Consider the following 7,380-nt stretch of genomic DNA (forward strand, 5'->3'; position numbering starts at 1 on the left):
AATTTTCTACTCAGTCTTGCTGATCTTTTGCCTTCTCTAATTTCTTGCTCCTGAGGATTGATACCTCTTGCTTCTCTATGGAAGCCTTTCTTAAGGCTCTGCTAGCTCTGTTCTGCTCCCTTGTCCCTGAAAGCAGTCTTCCCAAGGGATCTTATTGACTATTTCCTTGAAGAGCTGGAATTTTGCTTTCCTAGAGTTCAAGGCCTAACTTTACTCCTCACCTGATTCATATCCCTCAGGATATGCAAATTCCTCAGCAAATTCCACTAATGCATGATGAGCTCAGCCCAGCCTGTCTTGATCCTGATGTCCCTGATTAGCTCACATATGTTGGTGGCAACCAACAGATGCAATGTCACATCCCCTCTGGTAGGGTTGTCTATTCCCCAGCTTGAAGCACTTGAGTGTTGAAGCAGCCAGACAGAAATCCACTCACCTTGTGGCTGTAGTCTTTTAGCATGTTTCAGAGTTCTAATGGGGCTGTATTGTTTCCTCTTTCTTTTTGAATTATCTCACTCCTTCCTCCAAAATCTTTGTTGAAAAACCAACTTCTTTGTAAAACCCTTTGTCTTTTTCTTGCCCCTTTTCTAATTGATGATATGGATCCATTATTTTCCTTGTCAACTTTTTCACAATTACTGTCATTGCTTGGACCCCTATCTCAACCATGGTGCCCTCCAACATATTTTGTGTCCCTGCCTCAACTACAGTCCTCTGACAGTATTGAACTGTGGCTCAATGGGCACAGTCCAGGCTCCAATACAGTGCTAGAGGCTGCAGATTTTCAGTCTGCTAGAGCCATTTGTCTGCTCAGGTGTAAAGTCCCAGGTTATGGGAGGAGATAAGAATCCTGGGAATCTGCCCAAAGCCTTCCACAGACTCTGGCATCCTGTCTTCTCTGGCATCCTTGTCTTCTCTGATACCAGGACGACACCAGATTCCACAAGCTCAATAATATGCTAACCATGTTAATTATTAGTATGAAAGTTCATGTAAGAGTGAACAAGGACCTTGTGTGCCTGACTTATGAACCATCCATATCAGTCCCAGGTAGGAGAGATGTATTCCCTCATTGTCTCCACAAGGCAGATATAGCACAGCAAGGCCAGAAGTTCCAGGGCAAAACACAGAGACATTTTTTGTATTAACATGTGAAAGAAGCAGTGCAGCCATCAAGCTGTGACCTGCACTGGAGTTTGCCACTTAATACTTGCCATAGCTATTGCACACTTAAGACAAAACTGCTGTTATCTTGGGCCCCATGTTGGGTGCCAAAAATGACTGTGGTGAGTTGACATAGGATACCAGCTGCCCACCAAGTTGCTCTATCACTCCCCTTCTCAACTGGACAGTGGGGAAGAAAATTAGAGGGAAAAATACCTTCTGTGTTGAGATAATGCAGTTTGCTAAAGCAAAAGCAAGGGTCATGTAAGTGAAAACCAAAATATTTTATTCTTTACTTCCACTAGCAGGTGTTGTATGGCACTTCCCAGGAATGTTCCCTGAATTCCCTGACTTCAGGACACATAATTGTTGCTCTGAAAGGCAAGTACTGTAAATTAGGAATGCCTGCTCTTCCTCCTCCTTTCTCTTTGCTTTTATTGCTGAACAGACATCATATGTTATGGAGTATCCCTTTAGTCTTTGGTAAACCACTTGATCTTTTTCTGGATATTATATCAAGTCTTTCTTCTGAAGGCTGACAACACCAGAACAGATAATTAAAACACAACAAGCAGAGAATATATGGGTAAGGTACAATATTTTTATTTTCAAGTTCTCTCTTGGGAAAATTTTGTTCTCTGTGTTAAGCCTGTGCTGGTTCTGCTTGTTCTTCTCTTACCTGACAGTTCAGTTACTGCTTTGTAATGTTGCTCACACTCTCAGTTATGCAACCATCCTGATAATGCAGTAATCCCCAAAGCATATCACTTGTGTGTATGACAGAGAAAACCCAAGACTGCTTATTGAGTGTCTCTTTTTTATTGCAGCTGTGAATCTGAGTAGCCTTCGGACAATGCCCTGTGCCAGATAAGCTGCAGTGAGGTCAAAAATCACTGCCTGTAGTTTTTAAACTTTGGAAGTAGGCAATGAGTGATGAATTTCTCCAGTTCTGAAACAGGGAGATGAGGGTAGAACTGGCTGGTCCAGGGACTGGGTTTCTTGTCTGGAGTCACAATTTACAGGGCCACTCTAAAAAAAGACCGGACAGTCTCTACAGATAGCTTCCTCCAGGTTTCCACTGACCTTTTCCTGAGTGCAAATGTGGCAGGTATTTCCTCATGAAAAATACACTGTGCTTATTTTATTTTATTATTGAATTGGATTTAATTTTTGCTTGGCTGTGTTTTCTTTTATTATTTCAATAGTATCAGACTTCAAGTGGGATGAAGGCTATAAATCTTACATCAGTATCAAGCACTATGATATGGTTTTAAGTCTGATTAACTTCATATTTTGCCTACACTGAATGGTCTATATAATATAGGGTACTATTTCTTATAAATTAAAATCTTTATCTGATACATTTGAGTGAAAGAATGTGTTCCTGTGTTATGCTTAATGTTTGTATTATACTTCTCTAAAACTCAGGTCTCCCTCTGCTGGACAAAACACAATCTCTTTATTCCAAAAGATGTAAAAATATTTTGAACTTAAAACTATGTTTGACAGCTATTGCTATCCTTAGATACCAAACTGTATTCCTCATTCAGAAAAACACATACTCTGGACAAATGAAAGAACACTCTGGACAGACCAAGGTGTCACTTTGAGGCTTCTTGAATTTTAAAACTTTTTAAAAAAATCATCTTTTGGTGACTGAATTAAGCTTGATCTGACTGTAAGTCAGTGAGCAACCTTAGGCAACAAAATCTTTTGGTACTGTGGGATACATTGAGACTCAATCAGAAATATATTCTGTCATAGGCTCCTGGCTTCCTCCATATGCTGTGGAGAGCAATCCTGCAGGTGTCCATGAAATGGGAACACTACTACCAATGTTGTGATGGGTATTTAATTACTGTCAGGGTTGCAGCCAGATACACATGAAATAATCATCAGGTTATATATTATATATAACATATAATTTGATATATTTAGGCAGTAGCAAAGCAAGTACTAAAGGATTTTTTAAGTATAAATATGGAATGAAAAGTCCTAAGATTTTGATTAAACAACACATTTAGGCACAATACCTAAGTGTAATCCCTATCAGTTAAGCATTTATGTTTCACTACCATCACACTCCAGAAATTTCTTTAAGTATCCTCTCTCCAGTAGAGTTTCCTGTTAGGGGAAGTATTGGAGCCTACAGTGTGTATAACTCTGACCAGCTCCACATGTGTTGGGGTCACAGTCATATAATTATAAAATCTTGTTATTGTGGGCATTCATAGTCAAGTGATAAAGTATAATTGGAATCATGCAGCTTTATAAAGTACTTTTAAAAAAAAAATATGCATATAAAATACTACAGTGTCACGCTGTCTGTGGCACTACATGCTTTGGCATGGGTTAGGGTTGAGAAATCCTCAAAGCCCAGAGCTCCAGGCACACTGCAACTGCAAAAGGCAATGCCAAGGAGAGTAGGGCACTGCTCCAACATTCCTCCCTTCACACATTCCTTTTGCAGTTGAAGTGTACCTGGAGTTCTGGACTTTGTGGTTTTTTTCAGCCTTAACCCTAAGCATAACCTGAACCCTGAGCAGAGCAGTAAAGTCCATGTTCTTGTGAAGCTGGTACCACGGAGAAAAATGTGGAGGAAGTAATGGTGGGGCAGTGCAGTCCTCCACTTGGCATGCCTTTTGCAGTTGCAGTGTCCCTGGAACTCTGGGCTTTATGGTTTTCTCAACTCTAACCCTAATCACAACTCTAACCCTATGCATAAAAGTTAAAGCTGCATTTTTCTGAGGTGCCAAGCACATGAGTGTAGCCAATAAGAAAGCTGTGGAGAGAGAAATTTTGTGGCAACACCATGCTCCCCTTGGCAATCATTTTGCATTAACAGTGTCTCTGGAATTCTGGGCTTTGTGGTTTTCTCAACCTTAACCCTGAGTGTAACCCCAACCCCAAATAGAGTAGTAAACCATGCATATTTATGAGGCTGATGCCAAGGAGAAAAATATTGTGAGAGCAATGTTGGGGCAGTTCCATGCTCCCCTTGTAACTGCCTTCTGTAACTGAAGTGTCCAGGGAGCTCTGGGCTATGTGGTTTTCTCAACCCTAACCCTATATGTAACCCTAACCCCGAGTGGAGCAGTAAAAGCAGCCTTTTGCTAAAACTGGGGTGACCAGCATATAAGTGGCTCCAAGGAGAAAAGTGTTACTGGAGCAATTTGGGCAGTGTCACTAATGTTTCTTGGTTCTGGTAAATCCTTAAATGAGTACTTCGTAACTTAAAGAACAGAATACAGATGTTACAAAGAAGAAAAATAAAAACATACATTCTTTTTTTTTTCTCAGTACAATATTCTGTGTCACAATTTTTATTAGTTAGCAGAAGGAACATTGCATACTAAATACTTAAGGTATAAAAAACTCCTGTTAATCAGATTTATAAAAAATTATTCTTGGCAGTGTCTGCCATTATGCATGATTCTAAAGAGATCTTTCTCAGTTAAATGCAGTGCAGTGAGGAAAAGCAAAGTCGTAAAAATTATTAGTAGGTTTATTTGTGAGTATAAACATTAAATTGTTGATATCAACATTTTATCAGAAATATTAATTACCAACATAAAATCTTATACTCTTCAAAAGTAAAGAAGTCTATGTGTCTCACTTGACTCTGTTTTGATACAGGAAGCCAACTTTAATTTACAATGGTTCATCCTTAATGGTTGACATTTTAAAGATACTTTATGTATTTATTTTGAAAAGCCTGTTCACATTTTCCATCACAAAGACATTTGTGTGGTTGAAGATTCTTGGGGATTGGGTTGAAACAGGTTGAAATCTGCATTTCTTCCCAGTTCTTTACCAAAAGAGCTGGGGATGAGTACCAGGATGAGGTTTCCTGGTATTAGCAACAGCTGGAACCCAGATGCCTTACTGTCCTACTGAGCTTGCCTGTTGTGATGGAGTAGAATTGATTCAGGTGGAAATATTTAAGAGGAAAATTTGTTCTCTCTCTTTTTAAAGAGTCCTCTAGATTTTTTTCTTATAGATAATCTGCTCACATCTGTGAATGTGTTTCACTTCTCATTTGAGCATTCTTTTGGAGACTATACTATTCATACCAACAGAATTGCTCCATTATATAGCTTGGTGGAGAGGAGTAGATCTAGTATTCATAAAGTCTGTTGAGGTTGCCATGTATTTTTATTCCCAAAGGTCAAAAAACCAGTTAACCTGTTTCCTTCAGGTCACTGGCATAGAAACAAACAGCAGTGTTCACATTTTCTGAAGAATTAAGACTGTTCTGAAACAAATGACCTGTGTTTCAGTGTTACATTGTAGGCTAAGGACTATGCTATTCCTTGTGGCAGCATTAAGGGGAAAGAAACTCTCTAGCTTTTAAGATGTGTCTTTTAGACTTAAAATGCCTGTTATCTTTCCCTGAAGATACAATGGCAACAAAAACAAATACTGAAGTGTTTCATGCTGTATTTACACAGCCTGTGGGTGCATTTCTTCTGTTCCAGTGTAACTCTTGTATAATAGAAAGATGATTAGAAAAACCTTTTCTAAAAAGTCAGCTTGTCTTGGCAGAGTCTGACAAGCTGTCTTTTGCATCAGGGTACCACAGATGTGAGACACCAATCATGGACTGTCAGGATGGAGTACTACACAGGTAAAGTTTGCTAACTTTGAAGTTAACTGATTGAGATATGCTGGACAGGACTTCCTCCCTATATTAGTAGCAACTGGTTGTTATGTCAGGTGTAAGGTTTCACTCTGCATGTAAAACTCCACGTGCAGTGTATCATCACTCAGATGCAGCTGAGTTGCCTAATACCTCTCTTTATTGACAAGTGAGCCAGCTAAAGCAACTAGAATTCTAATGTAGGCACCACTTTGTGTTCCTGAATTTAGGCAAGCTAGATACAGACTCACCTATGGCTATCAATAAAATGGATTTGGAACTGCACATACTAAGTAACCACACCTACAAGTCGATATATGAGGAATTGTAATCGATATAAAAGAAAATGTGTATCTAGAAACAACCAAAATTCTTTAGTCTAAACCTTTGTTGTCCAACCAAATGCTGAACAGAAGGTCTGAAAAAATATTCTGTACAAATAGTATAATTTCTAAAGTGTATGCCAGAGTCCTGCTTCCATAAAAATGCAGAGTAATATATCTATGAATTTAATGAAAGAGCTAATTTGGAATACTAGCTTTGTGGGGAATTAAAAACTAATGTGTAAGGCTTTAAAAAATCTTACAGATATCTGAAAATTCTGCAATATGATATAGACAAGATACTTTTTCAACTCTGCTTAATGCCATTTCTCATAAAGAACAATCTTCTTGTCCAGAGATTGTAAAGGAGGTACATTAGGTTCTGGCTCTCTGTGTACTTTGTGTCATACTTTCTGTTCCTGTAGGTCCAGCCTTGTTCCTTGGGATGCTGAGGTACATGGTTGCACATGTCATCTTCAAGACAGAAAGACAAGATCCAGCTGTCAGTTTTTCCCAACAAGAAGAGAAGAGTTTAAAGTAAAAACAGTTATGAAGCAAGAATGCTATAGGAATAATAATAAAGAAAGACCAGTCAGGTATTTGTGCTTTGATCTAAACTGTATGAATGGCAAAAGTGTGACAGGATGATTTCTGAGATATTAAAAAGTTCTTACCTTGTAACAATGTTCATTCTTCATTCTTCTAGTTGTCTTGAAAAATATCTCCTAGAAAGTCACCACTGATGATTAAATCTCAGTTCAAATATTTGAAGTGTACCTTCAGTATAAAATCAATAAAATATGCCCACTTATTTTTTAATAAATTTTTGATAGATGTCTTTCCTTATATTGCTTATGTCTGACCTAAAACTCTTCTGCTGAGTTTCATGAGAGTTCATAAACTCAATGCTGTTTGCAGCTTTTCAAATGCTAAAAAAATTCGGCAACATATTAATAATCCAGTTTCATGTGATTTTTCTTTTTCAACTAGAATGATGTTCAGACATGGATTCCTAATGAAATTAAAGAACAGAAGATTACAAATTAACAGCAAATATCTTACAAAGCAGTGTCCTTATAACGACTATGGCTGAATTTCAAAGATTGGGTAATTATGACCATTAATATACATTTCATTTTAGATGCTGAGAAAAATTCCTCCTGTCACAAGAAATGACAGTCCTAATACCAGATGAACACACTTGATATTTGTGTGCTTAAAATATAGCTATTTTTCAGCATATTTTAAAATATG

At 38.0% G+C, this 7,380-nt stretch overlaps 1 long non-coding RNA gene across 1 annotated transcript; it reads left to right on the forward strand.

The window, feature by feature from the left end:
- The first annotated feature begins 2,138 nt into the window (after positions 1–2,138).
- LOC107200349 lies at positions 2,139–6,983 on the forward strand. Its single transcript, XR_001519603.2, has 3 exons — positions 2,139–2,272; positions 5,737–5,791; positions 6,552–6,983. It is a non-coding gene; the product is annotated as an uncharacterized LOC107200349 (long non-coding RNA).
- The last annotated feature ends 397 nt before the right edge of the window (positions 6,984–7,380 follow it).

The sequence above is a fragment of the Parus major genome, chromosome 1 (assembly GCF_001522545.3).
Source record: "Parus major isolate Abel chromosome 1, Parus_major1.1, whole genome shotgun sequence".
Classification (NCBI taxonomy): Eukaryota; Metazoa; Chordata; class Aves; order Passeriformes; family Paridae; genus Parus; species Parus major.